The sequence below is a fragment of the Notamacropus eugenii genome, chromosome 5, assembly GCF_028372415.1.
Source record: "Notamacropus eugenii isolate mMacEug1 chromosome 5, mMacEug1.pri_v2, whole genome shotgun sequence".
NCBI classification, from domain to species: domain Eukaryota; kingdom Metazoa; phylum Chordata; class Mammalia; order Diprotodontia; family Macropodidae; genus Notamacropus; species Notamacropus eugenii.
The window spans coordinates 453586429-453603802 of NC_092876.1; positions in this window are offsets into that span (position 1 = coordinate 453586429).

Here is a 17374-nt window from a genome sequence, read left to right on the forward strand (position 1 = left end):
GCTTCTCTTCTTGACTGAAACCTTGAGAGTAAGCTAATAGTAGATGTGTATCTCAGTCACGACTAGAACTCTAGTCCTCTGCCTCCCCGGTGAGATTTCCACTAAATTATGTTTTTTCTCTAGTGTAGAGGTCTGTCCAAATTACCATCTGTCACTGTATTACTCACTCCCATTTTGACCTGTTGCATTTTTTGTAACAATTCGGATTAGCTTTTCAGCCTCTTTGAAGATTGTTTTCTCCTTCCTACACTTAAAGCAAGTTTTCCTAGACTTGTAAAATATAACCTTCCCCAAAGTCCAGCTGTGATGTCCCATCATGGCAGAGAGCTCACTCTCCATTGAGGCTATCTCACTGGAGAACATTTGCTGGTAGATTCTACCAAGTTGAAAAGGTTTCAAGCATTGTCCTGGGAATGGACGACTTGTGCTTTCCAAGGGCCAGTTTACTTACTACAGAAGGGTTCATTACCAGTAGATTGGTCACTTGGTAATGAATTTCTTGATCCTGATACTCATCAAATGTCACAATGACCTCCAGTATTGTGTGGCCTCTTTATACTTCTGTGTGTGTATGCGTGTGGGTGTGTGTGTTTTGTCCTTTGTTGCCAAAGAAGACCATACCATCAGAGAAATAATGACATGACTTGCACTTGACTTTGTTTTGAGTGAGGGAGGGCTGTGCTGGTCACCAGCCTTACTTCTCCTTCAGAGCTGTCTGAATCCAATGACCAGATATTCATCAGGATGACTGGAGATGACCCAGGATGAGGCAATTGGGGTTAAGTGACTTGCCCAAGGTCACATAGATAGTGAGTGTCAAATGTCTGAGATGAGATTTGAACTCAGGTCCTCCTGACTCCTGCATTGGTGCTGTACCCACTGCACCACCTAGCTGCCCTGTGCTTCTGTAGTAATGATGTTAGAGAAGGCAGCAGAGAGGGCCAAGAATTGCGCAACTTTTAGGCCTTCTATAAACATTAACTTAATTGCTAGTGATGAGATTCTTACTCAAGAACCAATGAGCAGACATGCTCCTGAAGGTAGCCATCAAATCAACTTGACATTCCTTATATAAATAAACTAGAAGGCAAAAGCACGTTGCAGCAAAATAGAGCATCCAAAGTGCAATGGAAGGAGATACATGGTGGGCATGGAGCAACTCAGGGCAATGAAGGGATTCTATTGGAGAAATCTCATAAAATGTCACAAAATGTGTGATAGGAAAAACAGGCTGCTCACATCATGAGAGGGAGGGCTGCCCCGTTGCTCAGTGTGCTCCCACTTCGTGGAAGTCCCTTAGGGAGAGTTTATGAAAGGCCCCGGGTGACAGTTATACAGAATGAGCAGGCAGGGATGGCTTGTGATCTGTCTCGTTGGGGGGGAATACCCTCAGAGAGGAATCACGGTGGAGTATTAAGAGCCACACATGCACCCAACAAACATTAAAAGAAAACATTCTTCACCATTGAAGTAACCACTGTTGGTCTTTCTTTGAAAAAATATTCTCTGGCAAAATTTGGGCAAGTGAGAAACAGCCTATTGATGAGTAATAAATAATAACTAATAGAAGCTAGCATTTAGATGGCACTTCTCAGGAGAGAAGTATTATATGGAGGAGGATGATAGCAATAGTAGGAACTTACAAAGCACTGGAAGTAGTTTGCCATGTGTTTTACGAATGAGATCTCATTTGATCCTCACAGCAGCCCTTGGAAGTAGGTGCTAGGATCATCCTATTTTTGCATTTGAGGAAACCAAGGCTCACAGAGATTAAGGGACTACTCCGGGTCACACAAATAGCAATTGTCTGAGATTGGATCTGAACTCAGGTCTTCCTGACTCAAGTTCCAGTCTTTTCTCTACCATACCACCCAGAGTACTACGAGTTCTGTGACATTAGAATTCAGGCTGGTTGGGATACTGAGATTCATCTTTTTTCAATGGGACACTGAAGATCTAGCACATTCCATCTGTGCTCACTGCTTCATGTGTGTCAGAGCACACAGCTCCAGGGCATTTGTATATTTATAGTTGTGAATGAGACTCAACAAATCCTTTGGTTTGGAGGGATTTTTCCATGGGGCATGTGCATCAGCAGTGAGTGTAAAAGTAGGATATGTAATTTGCAATTGAAATGTAGAGTTGAATATAATATACCAACAAATGCTATACAAACAAACCCTTGTTTCAGTGGAGTAGAAATCAATGTTCTCTCAATAAGCATTTATTAAATGCTCACTATGGATCAGATTCTGTGGATGAAAAGACAAAGATGTACCAATCCCGGCCCTCAAGGAGCTTACACTGTATTGTGAGAGAAATATACATATAGAATTCCCTATAAAATAAAGTAATTTTGTGAAGGAAATACTATCTATTTTTAAAATATTTAATTTTTAAAAATCTAAATTCTCTACCTTCTGCTTGTCCTTCACCCATTGAGGAGGCAAGTGATATGAGGAAATTGAGTCAGGCAGAGCCTAAGTGAATTACCCAGGGTCACATAGCTAGTAAGTATCTGAGGACGGCTTTGATCTCAGGTCTTCTTGATTCTAGACCCAGGGCCCTATCCTATCAATTGCATGGGAGGGGGGTGATCAAAAAAGGGTTCACAGAGAAAGTTGGTCTTGAGCTTAGTTTCAAAGGAAACAAGGGATTCTGAGAGGCAGAGGTGAAGAAGGAGGACATCCTAGGAATGGAGATAGCTAGGGCAAAGCCACCAAGATGGAAGATGATTATCTGTTATGTGTGAGACCAGCAAGTAACTCAGTATGACTGGGCTGTAGAATGTGGGAAAGAGAGTAACACATAACAAGATTAAAAAGGTACCTTGGACATTAAAAGTCAACTGGAAGGATTTATGTTTGATTCTAAAAGCAATAGGTAGACATAGGAGTTTATTGAGTAGGGAAGTGACTTGGTCAGATCTCTGCTTTAGGAAAATCATGTTAGATGTTATTTGAAGAATGAACTGGCAAAGAGAGGCCTGATGCAGGGAGACCAATTGAGTGATTATTGCAGTAATGCAGAGAGGAGTTGATGAGGGCCTGAGGCAGGGTGATGAGTGTTTGTATGTGTGTGTGTGTGTGTGTGTGTGTGTGTGTGTGTGTGTGTGTGTGTGTGTGTGTGTGAGAGAGAGAGAGAGAGAGAGAGAGAGAGAGAGGGAGAGGGAGAGGGAGAGGGAGAGGGAGAGGGAGAGGGAGAGGGAGAGGGAGAGGGAGAGGGAGAAAGAGGAGGTTAGAAGCAATGTTGTGGGGGCAACTTGGTGATGCAGTGGATAGGGTACTGGCCCTGGAATCAGGAGGACCTCCAGCCTCAGACACTTGCTAGCTGTGTGACCCTGGACAAGTCACTTAACCCCAATGACTCAAAAAAATTAATAAAAAAAGAGGTGGTTTATAGGCAAGAAATGAGTTAAATACTAATAAAATCTGACTCAATACAATATTATAAGTAAATGGATGTTATACATACATACATACATACATACATACATACATATATATATATATGCCTGTATTTCTATACACTTGACTCTGTTACTAATTAGTTGCATAACCTTGGACAAATGATTTCACTTTGCTGAGACTCAGTTTCCTAATTTATAAATGAAAGGATTTGACTAGCTAATTTCTAAAGTGCTTTAGTTCTTTCTAGTGCTAACTTTTAATGATCCTGTGATAAAATAGCTTTTTCTTTCTGCTCCATTTCTTCTTGACTTCTTTCTGTTCTTTCCCTTCTTTTTCCCAATGTCCTTGAAGTGGTTGTTTCCCAAATTTCTGTCTTCAGCCTTCTCTCTAAACATTTTCCTGATTCTCATTGACTATTTCTACGCAAATGAATCTCAAATCAATAACTCCAGCTTGAGGTCCGGGGTTCCTTATCTCTGCAGCTTGGTGTCTTGGTAGCACCTCCATCTCGGTTATGGTAGCAACAGAATTGATTGTCTTTCCCCTGGGCTGCTCCTATTTCTGTCAACGGTACCACCATTCACCCATTCCCCACACCTCAAACCTCGTCATCTTTGAGCTTTCCCTCTCCTTTCCCCTTTACAGCTAATTAAGTGTCATGACCTATCAAGTCTCAATTCTGCCTTCACAATATTTCTTGACCCTGTTCCTCCCTTTCTATTATCATTGTCACCACCAAACCTCATTACTGCTTAGGACCATAGCAGTTAATCTCCCCTCTTCTCATCTCCTCTTTCTAATCCATGCTTCACCCTGATGCCAGATTTATCTGCCTTATATTCCTGTCTCACCATGCCACTCCTCTGTTCAAAACCCTTCAGGGGATCCCTGCTTGTAACCATGCAGTGTTATATAAATGTAAACTAATGGGATTACTGTATAAAGTCTACACTCTTTAGCTGTCATTTAAGGCCCTCCACAAGCTATAACCTCCTTACCTTTCTAATCTTATCCTGTGCTACTTACTCCCCTGCATTTGTGTGATGCTCTGTACGTACTTTACCACTGATCTCTTATCATTTAACATTTATTAAATGCCTCCTATTGGTCAGGCACTGTGCCAAGCACTGGGGTACAAAGAAAGGCAAAAAATAGTCTCTACCCTTAAGGATTTCAGTCTAATAGGAAAGAAAACATGCAAACAACTATGTATGGACAAGATATATGCAGAATACATCAGAGATAATCAGTAGATGGAAGATATGAAAATCAAGGGGGATTAGAAAAGACTTCCCCTAGAAAGTAGGATTTTAGATGGGACTTGAAGGGAGCAAGGGGAACTAGGAGGTGGAGATGAGAAGGGAGATAATTACAGATTTGGGGGTGGGGGTAATTCCAGAAGTTGGGAGATGTCATGTCCTGTGTGAGGGACAGCCAGTGTCCCTGAATCACAAAATATATGGAGAAGGATAAGGTATAAGAAGACTGGAAAATTCTGAGCTTCCCTGATATTGGAAATTTAATCTCCTACCATTTCTACCTGTTGGAATCCTATCCATCTCAGATAAATATTACGTTGTCCATGAAGTCTTCCTCGACCCTGCCCTTTGGAAATGACCTTTTCTTTCTTAGAACTCACAGTTTTGTATAAGGAGCCAAGCAGCTGATTATAAAAAATGAACTCCTATGTCTAATCAACACAGATTGGGCTGGGGAAACTAAGAAAAAATGAGACAAAATAGGAGAAATAGAACCTAAAAATGATTTTTGATTTGTGACCTAATTTGATGTATTCTTTTCAGTCCACTATCATAGATTTAAAACAGCAGCGTCAAGTAAGTGAAGCCAGGATTCGACCCAGGGCCTCTGATTTCAAAATCCATTGTAGCCATTATTTCCCTGTGCATGTGTCATATGCTTCTGATAGAGACTAAGCTCCATAAAAGGAGCGTTCTTTTCTTATTGCTGTTTAGTTGTTTTAGTCATATCTAGCTCTTCATGATTCCGTTTGAGGTTTTCTTGGCAAAGATACTGGAGTGCTTTGCCATTTCCTTCTCCAACTCATTTCACAGATGAGAAAACTGAGGCAAACAGGGTTCAATGACTTGCCCAGGGTCACACAGCTAATAAATGTTCAGATTTGACTCCACAAAGATGAGTCTCCCTTACTCCAGGGGTGGCACTCTATCTATTGTACCACCTAGTTGTCCATATGAAAGCAGAGACTGTGTCAGGTACTTTTACATCTTCTCTAGGGTCTAGCCCAAGGCTTTGGATATTGTATCTATGCTTAAAAAATGGTTGGCAAGTGAGAGAATGAATACAGTACAAAAAAGATTCTTTGCTGAAAAGGAAGGGACAAAAAACATTTATCAAGTGCCTACTATGTGGCGGGCAACACACTAAGAACTTCACAATTACTATTTCATTTCATGACAACCAGGGGAGATAGCTACTGTTCTTATCCCTATTTCACAGTTTGAGAAAACTGAGGCCAACAGAGGTTAAGTGACTTGCTCAGGGTCACACAGTTAATAAGGCTCTAGGACCAGATTTGAACTCAGTGCTTCGTTACTTCAGATCCAGCACTCTGTCCACTGACTCACCTAGGATTTGCCCATGATCCTCTTGCATTTTCAATTTCTTGATATTTGGCTCTAGTTATAGAAGTTTAATTTGCAACTCTTTATTTTTTTTTTTTGAGGCAATCAGGATGGAGTGACTTGCCCGGTGTCACACAGCTAGTAAGTGTCTGAGAGCAGATTTGAACTCAGGTCCAAATGTCTTTAGGTGTTCTGCCCACTGTGCCACCTAACTGCCCCTGATTAGCAACTCTTTAAAGAACATATTTATCATGTAGAGGGAGGCATGCCTATAAACGTAGGCTCAAATAAAATAATGTAGATGAAAATATTTTGAAAACTGTGCATGTCAGACATTCCCTTCCTTCCCCTCTCCTCCAGTACCCCCTTACTCTCCTCCCCTTTTCCTTGATTTTTCTTCAGTTTCGGTTTTTTCAGGAGATATGTCAGGGTGCAGACATTTCCCTTTCTTGGTGTCGATGTCTCTCAACTTGACAAAACTCTCAGAGTTTAAAGGGAAGTGACTGGTGGGGAGCTAGCTTGCTGATATGTCAAGCACATTCTTTCTCAGAGGCACTCACGCCATTATCCTCATCTCTGGGGATGGTGGGTAGCAATTCAGATTCCTTTGTCTGCTGTGAGTCATTAGACCATGGTCTCCACTAGAGTGCAGGGCCTGGGCGCAATGTTCACTGTCCCTTGGCATCCTGACTAGGTCGGGAAAGGAAGAGCACCGTGAAATTCCCTTTCTTTCCACTCTGGAAATGTCATTTGCTGTGTCATAGTAGGACAGTGGGATGCCCACCTGAGAGGGGCTCCCCATGCTTGGAGAGCAGCCTGACTTCGTCATAGCATAATCACGGCTAATAACTAGGCAGTACCATTTACCACGAAGGGGAATTTTTGTCCCTGTTGGGATTCTTAAGAGCACCTGTGCTGGCATGAGTCATTCCTCAAGATCTCCCCTGGTGCAGCATTCCCTTTGGATCTGATCTGCAAACTGAAATCATTCAGGATAAATGGCATTTTTTGGTTTTGTTTTATGGTTGTAGTTTGCTTCCTGATTGTGTGTGATTTATATCTAAGTGGAAAGGAAAAGCCCACTAGCTTCTAATTTAGTCTTCATGCTAAGGTTAGGCTGCCTTTAACATGGATAAGCTAAATGGAGCTGGTATTTGTGGGTAACCACCTTAAAGCTATAAACAGAAATGTGGAAAGCTAGGAGAACTGGCACCGCTTTTGCTGCCCATGGCATTAGCTTTTGGTAATCCTAAATATCATGAACAGCAGATTCATAAACAGATTTTCAACACTGCCAGGCCTGGAAAAATCCTAGGAGCCTCCCACGGTTTGTATTGGCCCTGTCTGCATGAATGAATGCCACCTGTGAAACGTCAATTGCCTTTCCCCCCTTGCCCCTCCCGGTAGCACTAGGGGAAGGAAGCCAAGCAGCTGCCTATAGTAAATGTACTTATATGTCACAGAAACACAGATGGGGGAAAGGGGAATGCGGGACAAAATTTTAGCACAGAATGAGACTAAATAGGAGAGATAGAGTACACTAAATTATTTTGGATTCATGATCCAGTTTCATTAGGCCTTGGGCACATAAGCCAGTGTTTAATTTTTAAAAAAAAGAATTTATGACTTGCTCCTTTGTCTTTAGGGTTGGATGACCTCCAAAAGCAGACCAGGAAAACTCCTGTGATGCCAGGCCATTAGGCAGAATTTCAAGAGTTTTGGGGGCACTACACTTGCCTACCATCAATTCCCACTCACCCTGGAAAGTGCAAGTTATCTCTTGGGTTACTGGGCAAATGCTTGATTACCCCATGGGGTGTGCCAGTGTTGCTCACCTTCCATGTGACAGTTTTCTACCCCGAATTCTTCTTCTCTTTTTTTATTCTCTGATCTATTTCTCTCACTCAGTCTTGGTTTAATCCTGCCCTGTGCCTTTTTAAAAAGCTCTTTTCTTTAAAAAAAATCTGTAAATTTCTGCCATGGCCCCAGTGGCCAACTGAGTCATTAGTAATGCTCTCTATTTAAAATTTGTTTTTGGGAGCTTGATTAGGCAAATGTGAATTCTATTGATAAAGAAATACACATTGCCAAAGGTAGAATGTTTGTCACTTGTTGGTAAGTAAGCCCTGAGACAGGAAGTAGAAACTGCACATTTACTTAGAACTATTTGCCCCCACAGCTTCTGATGAGTGTAATAAAACCCTATTAATTTGGACTGCATCAGTACAGAATTTCTGATCAAATCCACAAATATTTATCAAGTGCCTATTGTAGGGAAGGCTCTATAATCAGTGCCCTAAGGAATACAAGCATAAGACATGATCTCTGCCCTCAAGGAGCTTACCATCTCATTAGGGAGACAATGAATGAAATTGTAAAAAAAAGTTGAATAATGCTACAATATGCAAATGAGCTCAATAAAGCAGCAAAAAGATTTTTACAAGGTACTACATAATCAAGGTTCTATAGGAATAATATCAGGAAGGCTAAAGTCAGAAAACGGAAGCTTGAAGTAAATGCTACAGACAATTAAAAAAAAAGACATAAAATTATGTGAGATGAAGAAAGTCATTGACAGGCTAAAATCCTTCTAAATGTGGTTGAGAAGATGATGTGTGTGTGCATCCTTCGTTGCTGAAGAAGACCGTGCCAACAGAGAAATAATGACATGACTTGCACTTGACTTTGTTTTGAGTGAGAGAGGGCTGTGCAGGTAGATAATAATGAAGGATGGAAAGAAGAAGAACTACTGAACACCAATTTTACTTCTTTTTTCTACCAAGGACAAAGATTTTAAGACAGATATAGCTACCCTGGTTTTATTTGTATAAAACCTCTTTAATGTAATCAAACCAATATGGCCAAGATCAGAAGAAAGGTGGAAAATTTGGGAAAAAAAAACCCATTTTGAACAGTTTCTCTGATAAAGGTCTCATATCTCAAATATATGGAGAATGGTGTCAAATTTATAAGAATAGAGGTCATTCCCCAGTTGATAGTTAAAGGATAAAAACAGGTAGTTTTCAGGTGAAGAAATCAAAGTTATACATATGAAAAATGCTCTAAGTCACTATCTATTGGAGAAATGCAAATTAAAACAACTCTGATGTACCACTTCAAACCTATCAGAATAGCAATATGATAGAAAAGGAAAATAATATGTTGGAGGGGATATGAGAAACTTGGGACACTAAAGCTCTGTTGGTGGACTTGTGAACTGATCCAACCATTCTGGAGGACAATTTGGAACTAAGCCCAAAAGGGCTATCAAATTATGCGTACCTTTTGTTCCAGCCATACCAAGGTACATCAAGTATCCCAAGGTGATCAGAGAAAAAGAAAAAGGAAAAGAACCTAGATGTTCTAAATATTTATAGCAGCTTTCTTTGTGGTAGCAAAGAATTGGAATTGACAGGATGCTCATCAGTTGGGAGAATGTCTAAACACGTCATGGTATATGATCATGATGGAATGTTACTCTTGCAGTAAGAAATGATGAGCAGGATGACTTTAGAAAAAACATGGAAAGACTTGCTTGAAATAAAGAGTGAAATGAGTAGAAGCAGGAGAACGTTGTATATAATAACAGCACTATTGTTTGAAGAATAACCATGAATGACTAAGTTAAACCAACTACAAAAAAACCTATGGAGGAAGATGCTGCCCACCTCCAGAGAAAGAACTGATAAATAGAAGTATGTATAGTATGGTTTTACCCTCCACCCCCTTCTCTGGCTCTGTCTTTGTCTCTCTCTCTATAACTGTGTTAAATGGTGGCATTTTCTAGTGTGAGATGGGGAGAGAGAGAAGGAGATAGTTTGGAACTTGAAATGTTGCAAAGAAAATAAGTAAAATTAAATAAAACAAAGACTAAGATAATGACCAATATGGTCAAAATGACCAAGAAGAACTTGAAACCCAAGATGAAAAAATAGTAAGGGAGCACCTTCTCCTCAATAAGTTCAAGTCATCCAGACTATTTTCCAGAACAGAGAAAGAACTTGCAGTTCTTATAGCTGGACTGTTCTTGACTATCTGGAGAGGAGCCACAGCATTGGAAGGAAGATAGAACCTTGAATCTAACACTTCAAGCATTCAAGATGGGGAAATTCTGAGTAAATTTTCAAAAGAGAGAAGACAATAGATTCTTCAAATTATGGGAAATTGACTTTGACTTCAATTCACTGAAAGATTAAAGAGAGATTCTTTACTTTGATTTTCTTGTTATTGATATCTTTGGAGTTAGGTGAAACCTATGGGTCCTTTCTGAGAATAATTCTTATTGCCTTCTTTCATAAAGGAAGGATATGTTAAATTTCATATGTATGTTAGTGAAAATAAAAATGTAATTTTTTCCCCCCGTCCAAGTTCAAACTCCTTATAACCTATTTAGAAGAGATTTATGCATCAGGTATAGTAAGTATAAGGTCTCAGATTTCCCCTCCTGCTCTGAGACTCTATTATTTTAAGAACACATTTGCTTGGAGTTAATAAAGAAGAATTAAAAGAATGAGAGATGATTTTTGGTTGAGGTGGTCAGGGAGGCATCATGGGGAAGAGAGATTTAAATTATAGGACAGCAATTTGACTGAAAAATATCTTTTACATGAATCTCCATTTGACAAAAATATGATTGTTAAAACTACTTAATGGAACAAATTATTTTTAGGAACAAAAATTTAAAACATCTTTAAATACTTTATATAGAGGATCATAGATTATGGAACTGGAAGGGTATTAAAATGGTCATATAGTCTTAACACTTTTTTTTTTTTGTTCAGTTGATCCAACTCTTTGTGATCCCATTTCTTGACAAAGATACTAGAGTGGTTTGCCATTTCCTTCTCTGTCTCATTTTGCAGATGAGGAAACTGAGGGAAACGGGATTAAGTGACTTGCCTAGAGGAACACAACTAGTAAGTGTATGAGGTCAGATTTGAGCTCAAGTCTTCCTGACTCTAAGTCCAGGGCTTTATCCATTACACTACCCAGTCACCTCTACTTAGGGGCTATTATTCACTTTTTAAGCTGTCTATTCTTTTTAAAAAAATAATTAATTAATTTTTAGTTTTCAACATTCACTTCCATAAGCTTTTGAGTTTTAAATTTCCCTCCTTCTTCTTTTCTCTCCCCCTCCCAGACAGCAAACAATCTGCTATAGGCTCTCTACATACATTCATATTCAACATATTTTCACATTAGTCATATTGTAAAGAAGAATTAGAACCAATGGGAGGGATCATGAGAAATAAGAAACAAAACAAAACGGCAGCAACGGCGACATAAGAGAGCCCATAGTCTATTTGGATCTGCATTAGGACTCCAAAATTCTTTCTCTGGATGGGACAGTGTTTTCCATCCAGAGTCCTTTTGGAGTTGTCTTAGATCCTTACATTGCTGAGAAGAGCCAAGTCATCACACAATACAAGTATTACTGTGTACAATATCCTCCTGGTTCTGCTCACTTCACTCAGCATCAGTTAATATAAGTCTTGTCAAGTTTTTTTGAAATCCACCTGCTTGTCATTTGCTATAGCACAATAGTATCCCATTACATTCAGATACCACAACTTGTTCAGCCATTCCCCAATTGATGGGCATCTTCTCGATTTCCAATTCTTGGTCACTACAAAAAGAACTGCTTTAAATATTTTTGTACATGTAGGTCCTTTTCCCTTTTCCTTTATGATCTCTTTGCAATACATACCTGTAGAAGTGGTATTGCTGGATCAAAGAGCATACGCATTTTTATAGCCCTTTGGGCATGGTTCCAAACTGCTCTCCAGAATGGTTGGATCAGTTCACATAAGTTGTGTATTCTTCACTTTACCAAATGTTTTAGTGTTTCTTATATTCCTGAGTGCACTTGATGCACCTGTAATTAGACAATTTACATACATTTTAAGAACACATTTATTGTCTAAAACTAGATAGCTCTATTTGTGCTTCTGGTGTAAACTTAAATTTGATATCTCAAGAAGGAAGGTCTCCGACAGCTACCTTGGTATAAAGATATCATTTTATGAGATTATTGTGATATCACAAAACTCTAAGGACAACATAAATTTGAATAAATTTTAGAAATATTAGAAATCTTATTGAAGTATTCAGTGACTAGTATTATAACACATTTTACAGTTTTTTCTTATTTGTTTATTGCTTCATAAAGTCCTCTTTCTGTGTGTGTGTGTGTGTGTGTGTGTGTGTGTATGCATGCTTGTCCCTTCAACTGTATCATAAGCTCCTGGCCGGAGAATATGTACCTTTTATTTTTTAGATCTTCTCTACAGTATTTACCATACTGTTGTAATAATATCACATCCTTAGTGATTTTGCTGAGTGCTTTAGAATCATATATTAATATCGGGTTATATTTGTATTATACTTTTCAGTTTAAAAAAGAACTTATATCATCTCATATGATATTATTTCAAATATTATTGTATGTTATTATGTTACTTATATGATCATATATTATCTCATTTTATTCTTACAACAACTCTGAGAGACAAGGGATAGTAATATCCCCATTTTGATGAAGAAACAGACAAAGAGAAGGTTACGACCTGATCAGGGTCACACAGCTACTGAAGGACCATAGGATTTAAATACAACTCTTCCTGACTTCAAGTTCATTTCTCTGCTACCCAGCCGCTCATATGGTTGAGAGTAGTCCAATTCTAATATATTTAGCAGATTCAAACATCTTATTTGCAAAATGATTATAAAGGACTTTCGTTCAAATAAACTGAACTATTTCAACTAAGGTTGAAGTAGAAACATCCAATCATTCATTCACCATCAATAAATAATTATTAAGCACCTACCATGTGTACAGGGTACAATGCTAAACACTTGGAAAGTTAAAATTTAGATAAGGCAGAGCTCCTTCTCTAGTGGAAGTTCTAATCTAATTATCACACTCTAGTTTACTAGATTCTAGTTACAGGGATTCTTAATGGGGGCTCCATGAACTTGGTTTTTAGCAATATTTTGAAAATGGTACAGGATGTCCCAAAAGTCTTAGTGCAGTTTTAAGCTAGTATTTCATACTTCAAACTTTACTAAGATTTTTGGGACAACCTGTATCTCATCATAATTTTGGTTTTCTTTGTAGTCCTATATATTGTATTTTGTACATTTAGAAATATTATTCTGAGAAGGGGTTCATAGACTTCACCAGACTGTCCAATGGGCCCATCACATAAAAAATTAAGAAATCCTGTGTCTCACATAATGAGCTTTGACATTTACAGTTATTTTATATTATAGTTATCTACTCACAGATATGTCTCTCCTATTGGACTTCAAGTTTCTTGGAGGCAGAGGTCGTGATTTTTGCTTTGTATTTCTCTCGGTGACCAGCACAGTACTTTGCATTTTGAGATGCTTAATGTGTTTGTTGATTAATAAATGAATTTAGGAATTAGCTTTCCTTATTTCTGTGATTTATCCTTATTTAGTCTTAACTGTTACTTGGGATCTTTTTTAATTGCCCAAAACCTAATATTTTATCTGTTGGCTTTGCCCTCGTACTTTTTCCTGGTCATTTTTTGTTCTTTGGCCAGTTTACCACTCATTAGAACTTCCAGAAAGAGAGCACACACACATACACATTTCCTGGTATGGTAAGCTTTCATGTAGCCAGGTTTGCAGAACTCACTTAATAAAGCCATTAAATTCAATGGGGCTGTCAGGCACAGGGGCTGTTGAGAACCTTGGATTATCTGATCAGGAATATTCCTTTGTTTTTCACCTTTTAGTCAATAAATCCATTGTCTTAAACCTCAACGGTCTAATTTGTTTTCTCTCCGTTACAAACGATTGTGGAAAACACAACTTTTTGTTTTGAGAATTCATTTCCTCTTTTGGCTCCTTGTCATTTAGAGTCAAATCCTTCTGAGACAACATCATCCTCTTTACAGACGCAGTTCTGTGATATCTCAGGGACAAGTGTCCATGTGAAGGGGAAGCAGATTGAGTAGAGAGGGACTTTCGTTCAGCCAGTTTCCTAAAAGCCTGTTTTAAAAAAATAGGCTTTGAATCTGTGATTGCACTGATACAGGGGGTTTATGGTGGAGGAAACTCCCTTCACTAATGGAACTTGTTAGCTTCTTTGCAAGTTAAAGTCTTAGAGAGCTGCCTCCAGCACAAGAAGTTCAGTGATTTTTCAAGATCACACAGCTAATATGTATGAGGACTTCCTGGCTCCCAGATCAGGCTAGCTCTCTAGCCATTGTAGCACACTGCTTTATTTCTCTCTCTTTCTCTCTTTCCCTCCCTCCTTGCCCCCTCTCCCGTCTCTGTCACTATCACAGTCTTTATTTCTCTGTCTCTGACACTCTCCTTTTCGTGTTTAAAAATACAGTTATCCCTTCCATGTCTTGACTTTCCTCATCTCAGTTTCGCTATATCCTCAGTTGGCATAAGAAAATAAATGGGAATTTTTTGGGAGTTTTCTGCAAGCTGCAGACGATGCATGAAGGCCAGCAGACGGCACAGTGCCTGTGACTAAATAATTAACCCAAATTTTACTGTAAGGTACTGTGAACACCCTACAAAAGAAAAAGAAAAAAAAGCAGACTTTCTCTTTGGTACAAAGGGAGAGTCAAAAAAATGTCCTCAGGTTTTTCCAGATCACGAGGGTGCTGTGCCCCTCATCCCCAAGATGGGGAAGAGATAGCTGTACACATACTCGGTTGAATATGGTTTCACATTTCACGTACCCCTCCTCCATTTTAAGGGCATAAATAAAGTAGAAGAACTCTAATAAAGATTTTTCTTCATTTATCTGGGGAATTGTGTCAAGCTGTCATTTTGTCTTGGACAAACAGACTAAGCTCAGAAAGGCAGCCAGTAGTGAGAAAGACAGAAAATCTATGGCACCATGAGAAGAACTGGTTGAAATTCTTGTGACTATCCTTTGTCATACCTTCAGATCTTTACATCAATACTTTGTTACAAAGAAACTTGCTGTATGGATAGCAGAATCATAGATCTAGAGCTCAGAGAGGACTTAGAAGCCACTTAGTCTAACTCCCTCAGTTTGCAGATGAGGAAACTAAGGTTCACCAGAGAATAAACAACTTGACCAAAGACACAAGTCAGAGGCAAAACTGGAACCTAATTCAGTACTCTTCCTCTACTTCATTTTGCATCTCATGGCATATTAGATAACAAAATTCTCTGTAAGGGGAATAATAAACTAGAGAATATTCAATAAATGCTTATTAAATGCTATCTGCTTGCAGGGATGGTCAAGCAAAGTTTATGATCTGTTCCTTGACCTCAAGGATCTTATAATCCTTTAGGAGGGTGACATTTGTAAGGAGTCCCTTGGACAGCAAAGAGGTCAAATCAGTCAATACTGGAAAAAAATTAATTCAGGCTATTCAATGGAAGGTAAAATATCAACGCTGAAGCTTGAATGATTTGACCACATTATGAAAAGATGAGACTCATTGGAAAAGATCTTGATATTGGGAAAGATTGAAGGCAAAAGGAGAAGTGATGAGAGATGGATAGATATGTTAGAAACACTCTTGACACTAAAAAGGTATCAAGGAAAATGTATGACAGCAGAGTTTAGAGGAATTGAACACTTTGGCCAAAGTGGGCGCCCAGCCTCTTTTCAGGAGGAGGGAGTGTTGGATACAGAAGTGAGACTGGATTTATATTGTTAGTTCAGGACAGATCCTCCCATCAGGAGACGGATCGGTTCATTCTCCATTAGGTCATCATCTTTTCTACATGCCCCTTATGTAACTACCCTTGGTGTGATCCCCCCTCCCAAACATGCTTTAGCATGGGACCCATGATCAGAAAATGGAGGGATAATTTTATGTGGGGTGAGTCATATGCATGAGGTTCATTAAACAAGTGCAGTGAAGAAAAGTTTTCTCTATTTTATTCTAGGTCATTTTGCCTGACTGGTTCACCTTCTTATCAAAAATTTTGTGACTTTCTGAAGGTCATTGTCTGTCTCCTGATTGGTTGAGTTCACCTGCAGTCTGCTGGCTTTCTTATTATCTGAGTTATTCCCAATGACTTCTTCAATTAATAAGTACTATGGAAACTTAACTTTTTGCTGTCTCTCACAGATAATATCATGGAAACAATAAACATGAACTTGGACAGATCTTAAGAGATAGTGGAGGATGATACACTTGCAGCCACAATTCTGTAGTAACATATTATAGAAATGATCCCTGAAAGTAGAGGGACCTGGTGTGCTACGGTTCATGGGGTCAGGAAGAGTCAGAGATGACTGGATAGCTGAACAACAAATTGGATTTTATTTTATGCATTAAAAATTATTCTGAGAAAGGGTCCATAGGCTTCACCCAACTGCCAAAGGGGTCCATGACAAATACAGAGGTTAAGAACCCTGGTCTAGATCAGCCAGTTTGTTTTTTCTTTCTAAAAGTCAGGAGCTTCTGGGTTATTTCAAGAAACGGGTCAGAGTTGTATGGGAGGATAATAGCATCTGTAGCAGCACAATTGTAAGGCTCAAAGGAACAAGGAGTAAGTTTAAAGTGCTGCATCAATGCCGGTTATTTCTCATGGTAACTTGAGGCAGAAGGGTAGAATTTTGGTGAAAGAGTTTGGAGGAGCTGAATGACTTCAGGCCAGTCTCCTGCTCAGTTAAACCTTTATTGTGGCCTTTCCTTTAGAAATTTAAATTATTATGCCAAAGTTAAAAAAAAAGAAAGGCCCAGCTCATTGGTATGTGTAGGCTGAAATTTATTTTGAGTATAAAATATTTTTATTAGAGAATTGCTTTTACATAATTTTAAGAGGCTTCTACATTTTTTAAGTGTGGATTTTTGTGTGTGTGGGTGGGGTTATCTCCCTCCCTCTCCTCCCCTCCCCAAGAATCATACCCAGATCTAGAGATGGGAGACTATCTAATCCTTGTTTTACAAATGTGAAAACTGAGGCCCAGAGAGGTTGTGCCTTGCCCAAAGTAACACAGCTATCAAGCGTCTGAGGCAGATCTTCTTGGCTCCAAGGACAGCACTGTCCATTACACCAGGTTAATTCTTCCTCCAGGAATACTGTTACTATTTAATAATGCCAGTCACCCCAAAAGGAGAGGTTCTGAACACAGAAATCCGCCTTATAGTCAGCCTTTTAAGGAGACACGCCTGTTTCATAAAGCAAGGTGCACCTGCGTTGACAAAGCAGCTCCTGCGCCTTGTAGGGGAATTCAAGGCAGAGGCACCTCATCTAGCCCAAATCTCTTGCGTCATTCTCAGCTTCGGCTCCCTCTCCTCCTTCTTTCCTGTGTCTCTTCCTTCTGTCTCTGATGGATTTTTCTCAGTTAGCCTCACTTCCTCTGGAATGGTCTGGTCCCCCTGG